The sequence below is a fragment of the Scyliorhinus torazame genome, chromosome 7 (genome assembly GCF_047496885.1).
Source record: "Scyliorhinus torazame isolate Kashiwa2021f chromosome 7, sScyTor2.1, whole genome shotgun sequence".
Lineage (NCBI taxonomy): Eukaryota > Metazoa > Chordata > Chondrichthyes > Carcharhiniformes > Scyliorhinidae > Scyliorhinus > Scyliorhinus torazame.
The window spans coordinates 48,541,369-48,564,524 of record NC_092713.1 but is presented as its reverse complement, the minus strand read 5'-3'; positions in this window follow the sequence as shown (position 1 = coordinate 48,564,524).

Here is a 23,156-nt window from a genome sequence, read left to right as displayed (position 1 = left end):
GCTCGCCCCGCTACTGACGAGGACCTTCAACGAGGCAAAGGAAAGGGGACAACTGCCCCCGACTATGTCAGAAGCAACGATATCGCTTCTTTTAAAGAAGGAAAAGGATCCGCTACAATGCGGGTCCTACAGACCAATCTCCCTCCTCAATGTAGATGCCAAGGTCTTGGCCAAGGTAATGGCAATGAGAATAGAGGAATGTGTCCCGGGGGTGGTTCATGAGGACCAAACTGGGTTTGTGAAGGGGAGACAGCTGAACACGAACATACGGAGGTTGTTAGGGGTAATGATGATGGCCCCACCAGAGGGTGAAACGGAGATAGTAGTGGCGATGGATGCCGAGAAAGCATTTGATAGAGTGGAGTGGGATTATCTGTGGGAGGTGTTGAGGAGATTTGGGTTCGGAGAGGGGTATGTTAGATGGGTGCAGCTGTTGTATAGGGCCCCAGTGGCGAGTGTGGTCACGAATGGACGGGGATCGGCATATTTTCGGCTCCATAGAGGGACAAGGCAGGGATGTCCTCTGTCCCCGTTACTGTTTGCACTGGCGATTGAGCCCCTGGCGATAGTGCTGAGAGGTTCCAAGGGATGGAGGGGAATACTTAGGGGAGGAGAAGAACACCGGGTATCTTTATATGCGGATGATCTGCTACTATATGTGGCGGATCCAGCGGAGGGGATGCCAGAAATAATGCGGATACTTGGGGAGTTTGGGGATTTTTCAGGGTATAAATTGAACATGGGAAAGAGTGAGCTGTTTGTGGTGCATCCAGGGGAGCAGAGTAGAGAAATAGAAGACCTACCGTTGAGGAAGGTAACAAGAGACTTTCGTTATCTGGGGATCCAGATAGCTAAGAATTGGGGCACATTGCACAGGCTAAATTTGACGCGGTTGGTGGAACAGATGGAGGAAGATTTCAAGAGATGGGATATGGTAGCATTGTCAATGGCAGGGAGGGTGCAGGCAGTTAAGATGGTGGTCCTCCCGAGATTCCTTTTTGTGTTTCAGTGTCTCCCGGTGGTGATCACGAAGGCTTTTTTCAAAAGGATAGAAAAGAGTATCATGGGTTTTGTTTGGGCCGGGAAGACTCCGAGAGTGAGGAAGGGATTCTTACAGCGTAGTAGGGATAGGGGGGGGCTGGCACTACCGAGCCTAAGTGAGTATTATTGGGCCGCTAATATTTCAATGGTGAGTAAGTGGATGGGAGAGGAGGAAGGAGCGGCGTGGAAGAGATTAGAGAGGGCGTCCTGTAGGGGGACCAGCCTGCAGGCTATGGTGACAGCCCCATTGCCGTTCTCACCAAGGAACTATACCACGAGTCCGGTGGTGGTAGCTACACTGAAGATTTGGGGACAGTGGAGACGACATAGGGGAAAGACCGGAGCACTGGGGGGGTCCCCGATAAGAAACAACCATAGGTTTGCCCCGGGGGGAATGGATGGGGGATATGGAATGTGGCAAAGAGCAGGTATAACGCAATTGAAAGATCTATTTGTGGATGGGAAGTTTGCGAGTCTGGGAGCGCTGACCGAGAAATATGGGTTGCCCCAAGGGAATGCATTCAGGTACATGCAATTGAGGGCTTTTGCGAGGCAGCAGGTGAGGGAATTCCCGCAGCTCCCGACACAAGAGGTGCAGGACAGAGTCATCTCAAAGAAATGGGTGGGGGACGGTAAGGTGTCGGATATATATAGGGAAATGAGAGACGAAGGGGAGACTATGATGGACGAACTAAAAGGGAAATGGGAAGAAGAGCTAGGGGAGGAGATTGAGGAGGGGATGTGGGCAGATGCCCTAAACAGGGTAAACTCGTCGTCCTCGTGCGCCAGGCTAAGCCTGATTCAGTTTAAGGTATTACACAGGGCACATATGACTGGAACACGGCTCAGTAAATTTTTTGGGGTGGAGGATAGGTGTGCGAGGTGCTCGAGAAGCCCAGCGAATCATACCCATATGTTTTGGTCATGCCCGGCACTACAGGGGTTTTGGATGGGGGTGACAAAGGTGCTTTCGAAAGTAGTAGGAGTCCGGGTCAAACCAAGCTGGGGGTTGGCTATATTTGGGGTTGCACAAGAGCCGGGAGTGCAGGAGGCGAAAGAGGCCGATGTTTTGGCCTTTGCGTCCCTAGTAGCCCGGCGCAGAATATTGCTAATGTGGAAAGAAGCCAAGCCCCCGGGGGTGGAGACCTGGATAAATGATATGGCGGGGTTCATAAAGTTAGAGCGGATTAAGTTCGTCCTAAGGGGGTCGGCTCAAGGGTTTACTAGGCGGTGGCAACCGTTCGTCGAATATCTTGCGGAAAGATAGATAGGGGAGAACAAAGAAGGCAGCAGCAGCGGCCCAGGACTTGGGGGGGGGGGGGGAGAGATGGGGGGGGATGGGGGGGGGGGTGTGGCCTGAGACAAGGCAGTTGCCAATTAGGGCTAGTTTTTATTTTTTGTTATTTAATATTTATTTATTTGTTGTTGTTTTTGTTTAAATTTAAAAAAGGTCATTATTATCTGTATTGTTACAATGTTGTGTAAAGGATGCACAATGTACTGTGTTGGTTGACCAAAAATTTTCAATAAAATATTATTTTTAAAAAAAAAGATGCATCTCTCAGTTTTTGGAGGAGCAAAAAGTAACATAAGACCCATGCTGGTGATTCTCCTATCCCGCTGCTCCCAACCCTGACCAAACCAGGATAAATCTTCTGGATTCCTTATGTTGCCCAAGGATACGTCTCCTTGACCAGAGACCATCATTTCTCGCACATTTCTACTTAGTGGCTCACAAAGAACCCATAGCTTCTTCTCTCTGCTGACCACATTTGCTGCAGTCCTTTTTCTTTCTGTGCGACGCACCCCCCCCCCCCTCCCCCCCCACACCCCCACACCCCCACACTCTTTTCTGTCCAAACCTTGGACACTGAAAGTCTATCCGCAGTCAGCACAGCTGCACTTGGCTTTTTTTTTCAGGTGTGAACATTTTCTATAGATCACATTGAAGTGTTGGGTACTCTGCTACACAGACGAACCAGCATGGTTGCAAATGGTACAACTCAGTTTTATTGCTAACATTTATTTACAGTGGTAAACTGGTTACTGACGTTCAATCATAACCCTAGAATCTGTGGACCTATTCCTAATACTATCTTGTGGCACTCAGCACATGGTGGATGTCTGAATGGTTTGCTATGAGCTCTGTGCCCTGAGCTGTCTCCTCCTGGAATGCTCAGGAAGTGTCATGTTCCCTGTTTTGTACTGTGTATGCTCTTGCCCGTGATTGGCTGTCGTGTTGTGTGTGTGTTGATTGGTCCGTTGATCTGTCCATCAGTATGTATGTGCTATGATGTTTACCTGAATATCATGACATGCCCCCTTTTGTACAAGAACATGTGCCTATGTGGTTATAAATAGAGATGTGTACTGAGTGCAGCTGAATGTGTGTGCGTGCAATATTACAGTATGTACATGGGGCTAAACTATATACAAGGGGCGATGTTGGGTGCAACATAACAACGAGGTTGTGCCATAAACAAAGAACTGGGAAATGTTGAACGACAAAAACGAACTCCTGTAACGACAAGGAAGAACAGAAACATATTAGCACAGTGGTATTATGAGTTCAATGTACAAACAGGCTCATAAGTCCAGTCTAGTAGGTGGGCGACAAATTTGGGTTGACCGTTAGGGTGGCACACCATTTATCACCCGGATTGACAGTGTTCACTTGCAACGGCTGGTGGGTCCTGGCTGGAGACATCCGGTTCCCATCAATGACCGCAACACGGAAGGCGTCCCGGTCGACTGTGTCGCTGGTCTGGATATCGTCTGGGCACGACTCGTGTAAGGAGGCTGAATGGTCCGCACGTCCCTGCGAGGTTGTCAGAATTGGCGAACATTGGCAGGTTGAGCTGCTCGACAGCAGGCGGCGTAGTGGCCCATCTTGCCACAGCGGAGGCATTGTCGGTTTCTTGCGGGACATTGCCGCTTTAAATGTGCGGCTCCGCAGTTGCCGCACGTCGTGACGTCATGGCGTTTGTTGCGCCACCGCGCATGCGCAGTTCGGTCTTGCGTCGAGCGCGCCTGCGCATCACGTCCCTCTGTGTCGACGTCGTTTTTGGCGCGCACAAACGCGGGAGGCCTCAAAAAGCGCGCGAAATGGCCGCCCTCGTCCGGGCCACGGGCCGGGAGGATCTCGATCGCCTGGACCCGTTCGGCCTCATAGGATGCCTGACTCGCCGATCCGGCCGCGTAGGACCCCTGCCGCGCCGATTCGGCCGCCTGAAATTGGGAGTAGCGGCTAGTCGCGTTTTCATGCAGGACGCAGGCTTCGATTGCGGAGGCGAGGGTGAGACCTTTTATTTTTAAGAGCTGCTGGCGTAGGGTGCCCGAGGTGACCCCAAAAATGATCTAGTCCCGAATCATGGAATCGGAGGTGGTGTTGTAACTGCAGGACTGCGCGAGGATACGGAGATGCGTAAGGAAGGATTGAAAGGGCTCATCCTTACCCTGCAGGCGCTGCTGGAAGAGATACCTCTCGAAACTCTCGATGACCTCGACGTTGAAGTGTTGGTCGAGTTTGAGAAGGACCGTCTTGTACTTGGTCTTGTCCTCACCTTCCGCGAACACCAGGGAGTTGTAGACATGGATGGCGTGTTGACCTGCCGTGGAGAGGAGGATGGCGATCTTTCTGGTGTCTGAAGCGCTCTCCTTTTCGTTGGCTTCTAGGAAGAGCTGGAAGCGCTGTTTGAACAGCGTCCAATTAACACCGAGGTTTCCAGCGACTTGTAGCGGCTGCGGTGTGCTGACGGTGTCCATGGCGCAGGATGGCAGATTCCGGAGGATCCGTAGGTATGTCCCACAGTTACTCCTGGTACTATGATGTGTTGGGTACTCTGCTACACAGACGAACCAGCACGGTTGCGAATGGTACAACTCAGTTTTATTGCTAACATTTATTTACAGTGGTAAACTGGTTACTGAGGTTCGATCATAACCCTAGAATCTGTGGACCTATTCCTAATACTATCTTGTAGTGGCACTCAGCACATGGTGGATGTCTGAGTGGCTTGCTATGAGCTCTGTGCCCTGAGCTGTCTCCTCCTGGAATGCTCAGGAAGTGATGTGTTCCCTGTTTTGTACTGTGTATGCTCTTGCCTGTGATTGGCTGTGGTGTGTGTGTGTTGTTTGGTCCGTTGATCTGTCCATCAGTATGTATGTGCTCTGATGTTTACCTGAATATCATGACACACATGACAATCTTCATTTCTCCATTTTACTTTGAATTAAATATTAGAATCATATAAGCTTCATATTCGAAACACCTCCCCCCACGAGATGGAAAATGATTACTAAAGTAATGACTTTGCAACAACACTATCGTTTGGGCAGGTCCCACCTCAGCAGATGCAGTGAGCCAGCCAAAAGACTTTGGCAGGGTTGGAATATCCTGCCCGCAGGAGCGTCTGGAAAATCCCAGCTTATCAAAATATAACATTGTAAAAGCCTCATTAACTAACACACAATGCAAACTATACTCTTCTTTATTGTCACATTGCACTATTAATCAGTCCATCTTAGCAGTATTATTAAGCTTCACACTTTACACCTAATCTCATGGGACAATTAAGATCTAAAGTTCAGTTTACATGAATTCTTAGAGCTCCAACTCTCTTGAAAATGAGCATTTATTTTACTATTGGTGTCTTCGCTTTCCATCATTCATCGTAGCAAATCTTTCTGATTTGGAGAATGTTTTACAGCTTCTCCATGCCCCAAGGTAGACAATTCAAGATAGGGTCACATTGGGATGCAAATGTAGACTCTGTCTGGGATTCACCAATCCAAGTTTGCCCCGTCATCACTGCCAGCAAGAAGGGAGAATTTGACATTCAGCTAAAACTTTATTCACTGCAGCGGGACTGAGGAATGCTGCGGACGTTAATGGACGGAGAATTACGGCCTCTGTTTCTCTCTCCTGGGATTGCTGCCAGACCTGCTGGGTTTTTCTAACATTTTCCGTTTTCATTTTAGAAAATTGTATATTTGATTTGACCTGGTTAACTTTGGAAGCACCAGCTGTGTATTGCAAACCCAGAATAAATTTGTTATCATACTCTGCTTCTCACTCTCTGGATTCAATAATTATTTTTGTTCTTCTTTAAAACCAGACATTAAACTGTCGTCAGTGTGTTGACTTTTTAACACATTCTTTGAACTACCCAGTTTTAACTCTGTATGTCTTTCATGGCTGTACGTTTTTTTTAATATCCAAGCCTCCAAAGGAAGTCTCAGCCAGCCGAACTGCTTAATTGTATTCCTCCAGTTCAAATGCAGGATTATTTTTACCTTTAATTTGAATCCTTAATTTAAACCTTGTGTTCTTCTCCAGGAGAACTCGGTTTAACACCGTCTCCCTTCACTGCTGTAGATGGCCAGTCAAAAAATCCTGATACTCTTTTCTAGTAAGTTCAGTAATTCTTTGAAATTCCTTTTTCTACACAGCATGAACTTTCTTCAATTTCTCTCTCACAAGAGCAACAGCTTCATCATTTTAAAGTTCTAATTTACCTTCAAGAATATGTATCCTTATTCGTAGGTCCACAGTATCAGTATTAGTTACAGCAGAGTCATTTAGTTTTGAAGCACTGACTTCCTCTGTTCCACCTTCAGCCTTGAGTGTCCTGCTGATATCTGCTTTGACACCTGTGGTTTATGGTCTGCCTACAAGTTTAATTCAGACAGTTAAACTCATTTTCAGCTACTATTAACTGCTTCTTGTAAGTCTGACTTCTTGGTCTCTGCAATATGATATTTTACTTCTTTGAACATATATTTAGTTGGTACAATAATTTCCATAGTAGAAGTACTCATTATCACTGATTTTAATAAATCATTTGATTCTTTATGTACATTTCCCGTTCCAATAATTTCACTGGACTTGTCTGACGTCCCTGGAGAAGGTCATACTTCATTTCTTTTTTGTTAAGGGAAAGAACGGAGAGGCTAGGTTTCTTTTCTTTCAAACAGAGGTGGCTGAAGGGAATAGGCTTGAAGGGCCAAATGGCCTCCTCTTGCTCCAAATTCCTTTGTAAGGGAGACTTTATTGAAGTGTATAAAATGTTATAGTGTCTGGATAGAGTGAATAGGAAGGCCCTGATCCCTGGAGAGCACAAAGACTCCGAGAGACGAATAGAGTGAAGTCGATGAGGCTTTATTAAGCGTGACTGTTCCCCCGCAGTTCAGTAGTAGACTGCCTGCGGGGGAGGACTCCTGGTACTTAGACTCCGCCTTCAGGGCGGAGCTAGAGGTCAACGGCCAACCAGGACCCGGGATCTGTCAGCCAATGACATCACGGCTTCACAGTCCCACATGACCCCTAATGCATACTACCACATTCACCCCTTGTTAAAAATGAACCCAGCGGGGTGATGCTTCGCATGGTGGTAAGGGTTTACAAGGCTGGTCCTGGGAGGAAAACTTTCGCATGTTATTACAGTATGTACAAGGTTTTTTTTTGTTTCGAACTATTTACAGTAATCGTCAGGAAAAACAAAATGTTCTCGTTAAAAGTCCACATTTTGTACTGTTAGATCGACGCCACGAGTCGGTCGGGCGGTCTGGTCGTCCGTGTCGATCGCCTCGGCCCCGGTGGTGGTGGTGGTGCTTGTTCCGGTGTTGTCGTCTCCGGGAGCCTTACGGTTTCAGCTTGGGCTTCATTCCTGGTTGGGCCTGGGAGGAGGACCGATCCTCCTGGGAAGGGGGCGGTCGCGGGGTGCGGCGGTGGCAGGAAGGGGGGGGGGGGTTGGGTGATTGGTGTCGGGCGCCAGATCTCGCAGGGAGACCGTGTCCTGTCGGCCGTCGGGGTACTCCACATAAGCGTACTGCGGGTTCGCGTGAAGGAGGTGAACCCTTTCGACCAACGGGTCCGACTTGTGCGCCCGCACATGTTTTCGGAGCAAGATGGGTCCTGGGGCCGCCAGCCAGGTCGGCAGCGACGTTCCAGAGGAGGACTTCCTGGGGAAGACAAGGAGGCGCTCATGAGGCGTTTGGTTAGTGCTAGTACGCAGTAGTGACCGGATGGAGTGGAGGGCGTCCGGGAGGACCTCCTGCCACCGTGAAACTGGGAGGTCCCTGGACCGTAGGGCCAGTAGGACGGTCTTCCAGACCGTGCCGTTCTCCCTCTCTACTTGCCCGTTCCCCCGGGGGTTGTAGCTGGTCGTCCTGCTCGAGGCTATACCGTTGCTGAGCAGGAACTAGCGCAGCTCGTCACTCATGAAGGAGGACCCCCTGTCGCTGTGGACGTATGCGGGGCAACCGAACAGTGTGAATATGGTGTTCAGGGCTTTAATGACTGTGGCCGCGGTCATGTCAGAGCAGGGGATGGCGAATGGGAAGCGGGAGTACTCGTCCACCACCTTAAGGAAGTATATGTTGCGGTCGGTGGAGGGGAGGGGTCCTTTGAAATCCAGACTAAGGCGTTCAAAGGGGCGGGAAGCCTTAATCAGGTGCGCACCATCCGGCCTGAAAAAATGCGGTTTGTACTCTGCACAGATGTGGCAGTTCCTTGTGACTGTACGGACCTCCTCTAAAGAGTATGGGAGGTTGCGGGACTTAATAAAGTGGTAGAACCGAGTGACCCCCGGGTGGCAGAGGTCCTCGTGGAGGGTTTAGAGGCGGTTAATTTGTGCATTGGCACATGTGCCGCGGGATAGGGTGTCGGACGGCTCGTTCAGCTTTCCGGGACGATACAAGATCTCGTAGTTGAAGGTGGAGAGCTCGATCCTCCACCTTAAGATCTTGTCGTTTTTGATTTTGCCCCGCTGTGCATTATCGAACATGAAGGCTACCGACCGTTGGTCCGTGAGGAGAGTGAATCTCCTGCCGGCCAGGTAATGCCTCCAATGTCGCACAGCTTCCACTATGGCTTGGGCTTCCTTTTCCACTGAGGAGTGGCGGATTTCTGAAGCGTGGAGGGTTCGGGAGAAAAAGACTACGGGTCTGCCCGCTTGGTTAAGGGTGGCCGCTAGAGCTACGTCGGAGGCGTCGCTCTCGACCTGGAAGGGGAGGGACTCGTCGATGGTGCGCATCGTGGCCTTTGCGAAATCCGCTTTGATGCGGCTGAAGGCCTGGCAAGCCTCTGTCGACAGAGTGAAGGTTGTGGTCTGTATTAGGGGGCAGGCCTTGTCTGCGTACTGGGGGACCCACTGGGCGTAGTATGAAAAGAACCCCAGGCAGCGTTTTAGGGCTTTTGAGCAGTGCGGGAAGGGAAATTCCATGAGGGCGCGCATACGTTCGGGGTCGGGGCCTATTATCCCATTGCGCACTACGTAGCCCAGGATGGCTAGCCGGTTTGTGCTAAAGACGCACTTGTACTCGTTGTACGTGAGGTTCAAGGCTTTAGCGGTCTGGAGGAATTTTTGGAGGTTGGCGTCATGGTCCTGCTGATCGTGGCCGCAGATGGTTACATTGTCGAGATACGGGAACGTGGCCTGTAACCCGTGTTGATCAACCATTCGGTCCATCTCTCGTTGGAAGACCGAGACCCCGTTTGTGACGCCAAATGGGACCCTTAGGAAATGGTATAATCGCCCGTCTGCCTCGAAGGTTGTGTACTTGCGGTCACTTGGGCGGATGGGGAGCTGATGGTAGGCGGACTTGAGGTCCACGGTGGAGAAGACCTTATATTGGGCAATCCGATTGACCATGTCGGATATGCGGGGGAGAGGGTACGCGTCTAGTTGTGTGTACCTGTTGATGGTCTGGCTATAGTCTATGACCATCCTTTGCTTCTCCCTGTCTTTACTACTACCACCTGTGCTCTCCAGGGACTATTGCTGGCCTGGATTATGCCTTCCTTTAGTAGCCGCTGGACTTCGGACCGAATGAAGGTCCGGTCCTGGGCGCTGTACCGTCTGCTCCTAGTGGCGACGGGTTTGCAATCCGGGGTGAGGTTTGCAAACAAGGATGGGGGTTGCACCTTGAGGGTTGCGAGGCCGCAGATAGTGAGTGGGGGTATTGGGCCGCCGAATTTGAAGGTTAGGCTCTGTAGATTGCACTGGAAGTCTAATCCCAGTAATGTGGGGGCGCAGAGTTGGGGAAGGACGTAGAGCCTGTAGTTTTTGAACTCCCTCCCTTGCACCGTTAGGGTAACTATGCAAAAGCCTTTGATCTGTGCGGAGTGGGATCCTGCAGCTAGGGAAATCTTTTGTGTGCTGGGATGGATGGTCAAAGAACAGCGTCTTACCGTGTCGGGGTGGATAAAGCCCTCCGTGCTCCCGGAGTCGACTAGGCATGGTGTCTCGTGCCCGTTTATCAGCACCGTTGTCGTCGTCGTCTGGAGCGTCCGGGGCCGAGCTTGGTCCAGCGTCATTGAAGCCAGACGTGGTTGTAGTGGTTGAGCGTCTTCTTCGAACCCCGTGGAGCCGTCGACACTGGGGTCCGTTGTTGCCGTCCAAGATGGCGTCGGGGTGAACAAGATGGCTGCCCCCATGCATCGCACATGGCTGGGGGGTCACAAGATGGCGGCGGGGGTGGACAAAATGGCCACCCCCATGCGTCGCACAGGTCTAGGGTGGTCCAAGATGGCGGCGCCCTTCCTCCCCTCGTGGTGGCCGGGACCCAAAATGGCGGCGCCTGCGGGTCGCACGTGGGGCGCTGGGACGGTTGGGGAGCGTTGGGAATACGCAGGGCTCCCTCTTCTCTGGGGACAGCGGTGGCCGGGACCCAAAGTGGTAACACTGGCGGGTCATACATGGGGCGCGGGGGGGGGGGGGGTTGGGGAGCGTAAGCGGCGTGCAGGGCTCCCTGTTCTCCGGGGAGAGCGGTGGTCGGGACCCAGAGTGGTTGCGCCTGCGGGTCGTACATGGGGCGCTGGGGGGGTTGGGGAGCGTGAACGGCGTGCAGGGCTCCCTGTTCTCCCGGGACAGCGGCGACCTCGCGGGACCGGCACACAGCCGCGAAATGGCCCTTTTTCCCGCAGCTCTTACAGATCGCTGCGCGGGCCGGGCAGCGCTGCCGGGGGTGTTTTGCCTGGCCGCAGAAATAGCAGCGGGCTCCCCCGGTGCGACTTGGCGTTTGGACCGCGCAAGCCTGTGGGGTGTCCAGGGGGGGGGGGTGGTTTGTCGCGACGGGTGCGTACGGAGCCCAATGGGCTGCCGCGCGGTCGGGGCCGTAGGCGCGGGTATTTCGTGCGGCCACGTCTAGGGAGGCTGCTAGGGCCCGTGCCTCTGAGAGTCCTAGCGACTCTTTTTCTAGAAGTCTTTGGCGGATTTGGGAGGAGTTCATACCTGCCACAAAAGCATCGCGCATTAACATGTCCGTGTGTTCATTTGCGTTCACCGGCGGGCAGCTGCAGGCTCGTCCCAAAATTAGTAGTGCGGCGTAGAATTCATCTATCGATTCTCCGGGACTTTGCCGTCTCGTTGCGAGTTGATAGCGAGCGTGGATCTGGTTTACTGGGCGGACATAGAGACTTTTTAGTGCTGCGAACGCCGTCTGGAAATCCTCTGCGTCTTCGATGAGAGAGAAAATCTCCGTGCTTAGCCTCGAGTGCAGGACCTGTAGTTTTTGGTCTTCTGTGACCCGGCCGGTGGCCGTTCTGAGGTAGGCCTCGAAACAAGTCTGCCAGTGCTTGAAAGCTGCTGCTGCATTCACTGCGTGGGGTCTGATCCTCAGGCATTCCGGGATGATCCTGAGCTCCATAGTCCTTTAGTCACGCTTAATAAATTGTAGCGCACAAAGACTCCGAGAGACGAATAGAGTGAAGTCGATGAGGCTTTATTAAGTGTGACTGTTCCCCCGCAGTTCAGTAGTAGACTGCCTGCGGGGGAGGACTCCTGGTACTTATACTCCGCCTTCAGGGCGGAGCTAGAGGTCAACGTCCAACCAGGACCCAGGATCTGTCAGCCAATGACATCACGGCTTCACAATCCCACATGACCCCTAATGCATACTACCACAATCCCCTTGTTCCCTTGGAGGCCAAGTTTTGGTTCATAGGGAGGGAATATTTGTCAATGAAAGCTGACTGTTCTACTGAAACGTGGCACATATTTGGTGAGTTCCTGAAGTGTAATGATGAATTGAAATGACATTATATCACATTAGCAATGATCCTTCTTTATAAGGAAAGATTTTTTTCTGTGCACTTTATGTAAAAAGAACGTAAGCCTGCTTTTAAAGTTTATCGTTTCCCTACACAATGAGAATCATTCCCACGGAACTCCTGTTTTGGAGCTGAGAGGATAGTTCATCAATAGTTTCTAGTTTTAACCATAGGCCAGGAGAGGAGGCTGCAGACGGAGTCAAACACAGGGGACAAGTTTAGGGGGTGGTTACTGGGGTGTTTTGGGAGGGATTGGGGAATTGGAGGGGTTTCGGAGGGAGGTCTGAGGGGAATTTGGAGGAAGGTTAGATGGGAGGTTAGAGGTTTGGGGGGTTGAGGAGAGGTTGGAGGGGAACTGGATGGTTGGGAGGCGAGGTTGGAGGGGGCTTGAGGAAGGTTAGAACAGGGGTTAGACGGGGGCTTGGGCAGGTTGGAGGGGCACAGATGAAGGTTAGAAAGGGTTTGAGGGGGTTGGGGGGCTGTTAGCTACAGAGTTGGATTGTTTTGTTTTTGTAATGATTTGTATGTAGCCACTTTCCTAACATCAGAGTGGCAAAGTGACTAACACTGCTGCCTCACAGCGCCAGGGACCTGGGTTCGATTGCAGCCTTGGGTGCTTTCTGTGTGAAGTTTGCACTTTCTCCCCGTGTCTACGTGAGCTTCCTCCGGGTGCTCCGGTTTCCTCTCACAGTACAAAGATGTGCAGGCTAGGTGGATTTGCCATGATGGATGCGCGGAGTTACAGGGATCGGCCAGGGGGACTGGACCTAGGTAGAGGACTCTTTCGCAGGGTCGGTGCAGATGTGATGGGCCAAATGGCCTCCTTCAGCACTGAAGGAATTCTATGGATTAATGATCTTTAGAGACTGAACATTAGGCAACCAATTTCACTCTTGCTACAGTCACTCTGCTTAATGCATGGAGGTGTAATTAAAAAATAAAACTTCCATTTATACAGTACCTTTCACAATGTCTCAAATCGCTTTACAGCCAATTACGTACATTTGAGTTTTAGTCACTGGTCTAATGTAGGCAATGTTATTGAATGGAGCAGGCTCCAGCTCCTAACATAATGTCTGTATGTCATTCTGGGATGGATGAGATGAGCTGGGCTAGATGGCCTTTTTCATCCATAATTATCTTGCAGAGTGTACGGATTGTTTTGTTGCTGATGAACATTTTCTGTGAGCAGACTTTATGCGATGTGATTGCCAGGACAGGAGTGTGTAATCATAGAAGCCCTACAGTGCAGAAGGAGGCCATTTAGCCCATCACGTCTGCACCGACCCTTTTAAATGAGCTACCAATTTACACTCCCCCATCCATCACGCCCGATCCCTGTAACCCCGTAGCCTAACCTTCACATCAAGTGGCAAATTAGCATGGCCAATCCACCTAACCCGCACATCTTTGGACTGTGGGAGGAAAGCGGAGCACCTGGAGGAAATCCACACAGACACGGGGAGAACATGCAAACTCCACACAGACACTGATCCAAGGCGGTAATTGAATCCGGGTCCACGGCGCTGTGAGGCAGCTGCGCTAACCATTGCGCCACCATGCCGCCCGTAATGGGCTTATAGTGAATCAGAAACCTGTTGTGCATTGCACATGATTCTCAAGAGTCTTTTCCATTGACTTCAGTCTTGTCCTTTTGTCTACTTACCTATTGTCCCAAGGTATCTCGGTGCTTTTATGAGTTTTTGAGGCAATGAAATATGATAAAGTTGTATTGGTTAGCAGATATTGAAAACATATTGTGCTGAAAAGGAAGAACCAGCAAAGTCTTCAGACTTGCTGATCAAAAAAAAAGGTACAATTGTGAATCATTCAGTCTTTGTCCTCTGGCCTCCTAAATGTCCTGTCACACAGAGACACTCAAGGGCTCCAATGCATCTCACTGATAACGAAGACCCATGTTTTTCAAACATTCCACTTTGTTGCTCAGGAGTCATTGATGTCACCCTGTCACTCAGGAGTCACCCTGTAAGATTACTGATAAAATAGAATTCAATTGCACCCCATGTATGAAATCACTATATTGAATAATAGCATGCACCCAGTCAGGAAAATGTCTTCACCTATTTCTACAGAGTGGAAAACATCTTGTAAAGTTTTTCCTGGGTTTCAAGTAATGAATATTTCCCCCAAATATTAAATTACTGTCACTATGTCCATATGGTGCAATGTGCAGAATTTGTAAATGGGGGCTGAGGCAATTATTGAAATTTGTGTTATTGTCTGCACAATTTTGTCCTGTCAAATTAATAATATTGCACAATGCTGTTAAAGTATGATTTAGGAGGGTTAAAGTGGCAGCACTTTAGTGGGGGGGCATGGAGGAATAAGGGGCGCAGAAATAGGAGAAGCACTGGGGCCATAATTTCTCTCCCTGGCCCTGGTTTTGACGCAGATGCATTACATCAACCCATGATCTTACACTTGCCCATTCCATCACATCATCACGACAATTACTCTTGATCTGATATCATCAACAATTCCAGAAAGTGACAGCTCAATAACTTTTCTTGTGGTAGTCAAATAAAGTGCCCACAGGATATCATTCACATCATAATCAGCTTATTCTTTTCCTTCTGCTAGCTCAAGGACTCTTCCATGAGTTATTCTTGTTGTCCAACTCAATTTCAGCAAACATCTGTAGCAGCATAACTCAAATGCTTCCAATAAAAGTGATTCAATGCACAATTTGCCATTCAACACAATTTCAGAAAGGTTTAGGCAAAGCCTTTGCCGTTTCTTATCTTCCCCCACAGCCTTGGACGTTAAATATCAAATTACAGCGCTTTTCTACCTTAAGTTTGAGTAACTTCTTCAGTACATGATAGCAGTGGTTAGCACTGCTGCCTCGCACTGACAAGGAACCAGGTTCGATTCCAGCCTCAGGCGACTGTGTGGAGTTTGCACATTCTCCCCGTGCCTGCGTGGGTTTCCTCCGAGTGCTCTGGTTTCTTCCCACAGTCTAAAGATGTGCAGGTTAGGTGGATTGGCCATGATCAATGCGCAGGGTTACGGGGATAGAGCGGGGCAGTGGGACTAGGTGGTGAGCTCTTTCAGCGAATCGGTGCAGACTCAATGGTCCAAGTGGCCTCTTTCTGCACTGTAGGGTTTCTATGAATCTACTATTTCCCTATAAAGAGTAACCTCCAGTATAATTCTAGACTGGCTTTTGCAATCTTCTGTGCTGCTCAGTAAGGCCTGAAACTGAGAAAGACCAGCTGTAATGTTATGAGTCAGAGTTTAGAGAACCCCAAAGTGTACCATGGAGTTCACCTGACCCACAACTTTTAGTAGATTGTGGTATGGGGAGCACATGGCCCACTCTGCAGGTGTGGTACAGCAGAAAATGGACAAGTATTTCTTTAAAACAAAACAATGTTTATTCCATGAACGCAAGTTAACCTTTTTAAACCAAACAGTGAACATCTAAGCAACCATTAATTCAAATACAACTCCAAAGACTACAACACTAAGTAACCCTGTAAGCTGTCCTTTTAACATCCAAAAGACTTAACAAACCTTCAAACAGGAGCACATTAGGTTTACATTCAATACTGAGGCGTTTTACAATTCTGGGTTCACCAAGTGATCCATAGATAGTCTTTGGATGGCAGAGATCAACCGTACAGCTCTTTGTTTAAACTTCAGATGCAGCTCACTGAAAAACACAGACACACCCAAGCTTTTCTCAAACTGAAACTAAAAAGCAGAAGTAGAGCTCAGCTCCACCCACACTCTGACAACACTCCTGTAACATGAGCAGCTCCATTTCTTCAAGGTACATTTCATAAACACCCATTTCATAAAGGTACTTTCGCATGACACCTCCCCCCAAGAAAAAAAAATAAACCATCAACTTCAAGATGGTTTCATTTCTCTACTTTGCACTATCCTTTAAGAAATACACACAGTAAATATACTTTTTGTTTCAAAAAAACAACACACGCAAACAGGTATAATAATATGGTCGATTTTTTTATTCGTTTTTCTTTCTCCAAATTAAATCCTTCATGATTGACAGTCTCTTTGTACAAGAAGGTCACTGCACAATCTGTCCATTTCTCTATGCCTCGGCATTTCTCTTTAAAGTCAGATACTTTAGTTCAATCTGATCACAGAGTCCCTTATAATTCTCCAACACAAGAGCATTCGTTATCACAGCTTTCAGGCTTTCAAATACCTGTTGAAAGTCCGCTGTCCACTGAAATTTTCGACGTTTCTTCAGCAAGTCCATCAGTGGAGCAATCACGCTACAAAACATTTGCACAAATGTTCAATCAAATCCACTCATGACAAGAAATCGCATTATTTCCCTTCGTCTTGAGGGTAGCGGAAACTCCTCAAGGAAAGTGACTTGGGCTTTTCCAAATTCACTTTTGGCTGGGTTTATCACCAAGCCCGCCTCCTGAAGCCGATCGAATAACTCCATCAGATGTTTTAATTGTTCTTTCCATGTCGGGCTGAAAATTATCAGATCGTCGATGTACACCGCACAATTGGGTAATCCTGAAACAACTTTGTTAGTTAACTGTTAAAATGTGGCTGGGGCGCTTTTCATGCCAAATGGCATAACTTTGAATTGGTATATACCATCTGGAGTCACAAAAGCTGAAATCTCCTTTGCACTTTCGGATAAAGGTACCTGCCAGTAACCTTTAAGTAAATCTAATTCGGGAATAAAAGCGGACTGTCCCACTTTCTCAATGCAATCCTCCTAATGTGGGAGAGGATAAGAGTCCGTTCTTGTAACTGCATTAACCTTTCTATAGTCTACACACAACCGTTGGTTGCCGTCTGGTTTTGGTACCAGCACTATGGGTGAGCCCCATTGGCTGCAACCCACTTCAATTATGCCATTTTTAAGCATACTTTCAATCTCTTTGTTAACCTGTGCCAATTTTAAAGAGTTAAGTCTGTATGGATGTTGTTTGATCAGAACAGCATTTCCCACACCTACATTATTGATGCACTATCAATTACGACGAGACGAGAGAAGAGAGTAGCAAGTAATCAAGGCTTTATGTGGAGATGTGGAGCCTCCCGCAGCTGCTGCCAAAATGGACGCAGCTCGGAGAGCCCACACATTTATACTCCGCATCCTGGGCGGAGCCAACAGGCAGGGATCTACCCCCATACCTGTAGTACAGGGGCCTTACCGTAATACCCTCATATGCAGTATATACAATACAACAGTGGTGACTACCACATTCACCCCCTGTTAAAAAGGAGTTCAGTGGGGGTGGTGGAAAACTATTTCTGTACAGGTTGTTTTAAATTTAAGAAAGAGATTACAAATTGAGACGATCGGGCGCCTTGATCCGTCGTTGCGAACGCCGCAGTTCTGGTGGCGATTCAGGCATCGGGTTCGGTCGTCGGTGACCCCGGGAGCGTGTCGACCTCATCTTCATCCCCGGGTGGGACCAAGGGAAGGACGGATCATCCTGGAGCGGGGGCTGTGGTAGGGTGCGCCGGGGGGAGGGAGGGTGGCGCTGGGGCAGAGGGGGGGGCTGCGGGGATCCAGCTGGAGCCAGGTCCCTGAGGGAGACTGTGACTTGGCAGCCGTCGGGGTATGCTACTTAGGCGTACTGCGGGTTCGCGTGGTGTAGCTGTACCCTCTCAACCAACGGGTCCGCCTTGTGGAGCCGCGCTTGCTTGCGGAGGAGAACGAGTCCTGGAGCTGCCAGCCATGTAGGGAGCGAAACCCCGGAGCTGGACTTCCTGGGGAAGGCAAGCACACGTTCATGGGGAGTTTTGTTAGTCGCGGTGCACAGGAGCGACCGAATGGAGTGAAGGGCGTCGGGGAGGACCTCCTGCCAGCGGGAGGCCGGGAGTTTTCTGGACCGTAGGGCCAGCTGGACGGCCTTCCAGACCGTCCCATTCTCCCTCTCCACCTGCCCGTTTCCCCTGGGGTTGTAGCTGGTCATCCTGCTCGAGGCAATGCCCCTGTTGAGCAGGTACTGGCGCAGCTCATCGCTCATAAATGAGGATCCCCGGTCGCTGTGGATGTAGGCGGGGAAACAGAACAGAGCGAAGATAGTGTTGAGGGCTTTGATGACGGTGGCAGATGTCATATCGGGGCATGGGATGGCGAAGGAGAATCTTGAATATTCGTCGACCACATTAAGAAAGTACGTGTTGTGGTCAGCGGAGGGGAAGGGCCCTTTAAAGTCCACGCTGAGGCGTTCAAAGGGGCGGGAGGCCTTCACCAGGCGTGCGCGGTCTGGCCGGTAGAAGTGCGGTTTACACTCCGCGCAGACCTGGCAGTCACTGGTGATAGCCCTGACTTCCTCGATGGAGTAGGGCAGATTGCAGGGCTTTATGAAGTGATAAAAGCGGGTGACCCCTGGGTGACAGAGATCATCGTGCAGGGTCCGGAATCGGTCCACTTTTGCACTGGCACATGTACCTCGGGATAGGGCATCGGGGGGCTCGTTGAGCTTATCGGGGAGATACAAAATCTCGTAATTGTAGATGGAGAACTCGATCCTTCACCTCAAGATCTTATCATTTTTGATCTTACCCCGCTGTGTATTGTTAAACATGAAGGCAACCGACCGTTGGTCAGTGAGGAGAGTGAATCTCCTGCCAGCCAGGTAATGCCTCCAATGCCGTACAGCTTCAACGATAGCTTGGGCCTCCTTTTCGACCAAGAAGTGCCGAATTTCGGAGGCATGGAGGGTGCGTGAAAGAATGCCACGGGCCTGCCTGCCTGGTTGAGGGTGGCGGCCAGAGCGACGTCTGATGCATCGCTCTCGACTTGGAAGAGGAGCGTCTCGTCGACCGCGTGCATCGCGGCCTTGGCGACATCGGCCTTAATATGGTTGAAGGCCTGGTGAGCCTCGGCCATCAAGGGAAAAACTGTGGAGTGGATGAGTGGGCAGGCCTTCTCCGCATAGTTAGGAACCCACTGGGCGTAGTACAAGAAGAACCCCAGGCATCGTTTGAGGGCCTTTGCGCAGTGGGGAAGGGGGAGTTCCATGAGGGGGCGCACGCGATCGGGGTCGGGCCCTAGAACTCCATTCTGAACCACATAGCCGAGGATGGCTAAGCGGTTGGTGCTGAACATGTACTTCTCCTTGTTGTAGGTTAGGTTGAGGAGTTTGGCGGTGCGGAGGAATTTGGAAAGGTTAGCGTCGTGGTCCTGCTGGTCGTGGCCGCAGATGGTGACGTTATCCAGGTCCGGGAAAGTGGCCCGTAGTCCGTACCGGTCAACCATTCGGTTCATCTCCCGTTGGAAGACCGAGACCCCGTTAGTGACGCCAAAGGGAACCCTAAGGAAGTGGTAAAGGCGGCCGTCCGCTTCAAACGCGGTGTACTGGCGGTTCACCTTGCAAATGGGGAGCTGGTGGTAGGCAGATTTCAGGTCCACTGTCAAGAAGACCCGGTACTGTGCAATCTGATTGACCATATCAGATATGCGTGGGAGGGGGTACGCTTCGAGCTGCGTGTACCGGTTGATGGCCTGACTGTAGTCAACGACCATCCTGTTTTTCTCCCCAGTTTTCACCACTACCTCACTTGGGCTCTCCAGAGGCTGTTGCTGGCCTCGATAATACCTTCCCGCAGCAGCTGCTGGACCTCAGACCTGATGAAGGTCTTCTCCTGGGCACTGTACCAGGGAGATTCTCTGGTTGATGGGGTGTACCGTGAAGGAGCACCACCTTACCGTATCGGGATGAAGCTCTCAGTGCTCCCGGAGTCCAGAAGGCAGGATATCTCGTGCCCGTTGACCTTCACTGTCGTCGACGCGGTCGCGAGGGTGTGCGGTCGGGACTGGTCGATCATGATGGAAGCCAGACGTGGCTGGTCGGCAGCGGTTGCAGGCGATGAGTGGCCCGATGAGGTGCCCGACGAGCAGGGGTCCTGAGGTGGGGAAGATGGCGGCGCCCACGGGCCGCACGTGACCTGAGGCAGGCAAGATGGCGGCGCCCACGGGCCACACGTATTGTGAGGCGAGCAAGATGGCAGTGCCCACGGGCCGCACGTGGCCTGAGGCGTGGAAGATGGCGGTGCCCGCGGGTCGCACATGGGGGGTGCCGGGACAATAGCGGCGACCGAGCAGGCCTGGCACACAGCACAAAATGTCCTTTCTTCCCGCAGGCCTTGCAGAGCGCGCTCCGTGCCGGGCAGCGCTGTTGGGGGTCTTTTGAGTGTGCGCAGAAGTAGCACTTGGGTCTCCCGGGGTTGGTTGGCTGCCGCGCGACGCAGGCCTGGGGTTGGCTTGGAGAGGTCGCTGATGGGGTGCACGGTGGGGTGGTCGCTGGCGGGGTCCACGATGCCCAGGAGGGTTGGGCTGTGCGGTTGGGGGCCTATGCCTGTATATTGCGTGAGGCAACTGTGAGCAAGAGCACTAGTTTCTTGGTCGCCGCGAGGTCGAGGGTAGCCCCTTCTAAGAGGCACTGGCGGATGTTGGCCAACCCTATGCCCATAACAAATGTGTCTCTAAGTAGCAAGTCAGAATGTTCAGCGGCCGAAACGGCCTGGCAATCACAGTCTCTCACCAGGACGTGCAGGGCACGCCAGAAATCTTCCACAGACTCACCGGGGAGTTGATGCCGCGTGGACAGGAGGTGCCTGTCGTAGATTTTGTGAGTCTGCTGAGTGTAGTTCCCCTTTAGTAGCGCCATGGCCTCAGCGTAGGTCGGTGCGTCCCGGTTGAGGGGAAAGATATCGGAGCTCAGCCGCGTGTAAAGGATCTGGAGCTTCTGTGCCTCTGAGGGTGGGTCTGTCGCAGATCCAATGTATGCTTCAAAGCAAGCTAGCCAATGTGCGAAGGCTGACTTGGCATTGTCTGCTTGAGGGTGCAGCTGCAGGCAATCAGGCTTGATGCGGAGATCCATCGTTGTAAAGTCTCTGTAATAAATTGGTGCACTATCAATTACGGCGAGACAAGAGTAGAGAGTAATTGAGGCTTTATTACGCAGAGATGTGGAGCCTCCCGCAGTTGCTGCTGAAATGGCTGCAGCTCGGAGAGCCCACACATTTATACTCCGCCTACTGGGCAGAGACAGCAGGCAGGGATCTACCCCCGTACCTGTAGTACAGGGGCCTTACTGTAATACCCTTGTATGCAGTATATACAATACAACAGTGGTGACTACCACAATCATGTATAGCCATTTTAGTACTTCCCAATTTATCTCTACAAATTTGCCCATGTGATATCAATAACTCTTTCAGGTCAGTTCATTTTTCGTCTGGAAGGTAACTCAACAATTTATCCCAATTTTTAAGAACATCCTCATTTTACAATTTAATTTGAGGTCTGTCAAATTCAGTCTTCTGGATTTGGTTCGTCACTTTGAGTTAGAATCATTAAAACCTCCTCCTTTTCTCTCCTCTTTAAAAGTACCTTTTAAGCATATTCACATGACACACTCAGTGAGTCTTCCTTCTATCTGGTATTTTTACCACATAATTCACCTCACTTAATTTCCTTTCAATTTGATAAGGTCCACAAAACCTAGCTATTAAAGGCTCCCCTACCACTGGTAACAACACTAAAATTTTATCGCCACTGGCAAAACTATGAACTTTGGAGTTCTTGTCCACGACCCGTTTCATCACATTTTGTGCCACTTTCAAATGTTGTCTAGCCAATTCACCTGCTCTATTTATTCGTTCCCTAAAATTTGACACGTAATCCAATAATGTAATTTCTGATTTCTCACCCACCAATTTTTCTTTAATCAATTTAAGTGGTCCTCTTATCTCATGACCAAAAATTAGTTCAAAAGGACTGAATTTGGTTGACTCATTAGGTGCATCCCTAATTGCAAACAGTATGAATGGAATTCCTTTATCCCAATTCTATAGTCAAAAGATATTGATTCCGACTTTTCGTTTTAGGAATCAATTAGGACCCTTGTAAAAGGTTCCTCAAATGCTGGAATGGGTATTAAGGACGCTGGTTTTATCACTGCTTGAGCTCTCCCTATCACTTGACATGTGTGACATGATTGACAAAATTTAACTACATCTTTATGTAGTCCAGGCCAATAAAACTGTTTCTGGATTTTAGCTTGAGTTTTCCTTATCCCCAAATGACCTCCTACTGGTACCTCATGTGCAACTCGCAACACCACTTTTCTATACCCTACCGGCAATACTACTTGGTGAACTTCTGCCCACTTTTCATCCGCTTGCATATGTAAAGGTCTCCATTTTCTCATCACGACATCACTTTTACGGTAATAACACTCTGGTATGCACTCAGATTCCTCTTCTGCGTATGCTTTCTGATACATCCGTTTTATTTCTACATCTTTCTGTTGTAACTCAGCCAATTTTCCAGAAATAAAAATATCTGCCTCATCCTCCACCTGTTCTTGTTCTTTTTCAACCATCTGATCAAAAATCGTTTCTGACAATTGCACTTCAACGTCATCTTCACTCTTTGATTTCTCCTCTTGTCTTAACCTGTGACTTTGCGACCTTGTTACTACACAATCCGGAAACATCCCAGGATATTCGTCCGTCAACACTTCAGTTGTCTGATTTTGCACTGGCTTATCAACCACAGTAGGCATCACTCCCACTTGCGATCCAGCTATATCATTACTCAAGATAAACTGTATTCCTGGACAAGATAGTTTCTCTATTACTCCTACTGCCACTTCACCACTCTTCACTGGACTTTCCAACCTTACCTTATATAATGGAACACTACTCCTCTCACCCTGAATTCCACATATTACCACCTTTTCTGGCAACATTCGTCCCAAACTACATAACTCCTCATCTCTTACCATTAAAGATTGACTAGCTCCCGTATTTCTTAAAATTGTGACTTCTTTACCTGCTCCTCCTGATACACATGAGTAAACGTTACCCACACAAGTAAATTCTTTAAAGAGATCTGGCACCTTCTTATCACCTCTTGATCAGGCTGTACAATCTTTCGCACCTCCTTTGCTTCACTTTTGCTTTCCTTTACCACTTTAACAAACCCCACTGTCTTATTCTGTTATACCACATCAGCTCTCCCAGTGCTTTTCTTCAACGGCCAACACTGTGACTTTACATGGCCTAGTTTATTACAGTG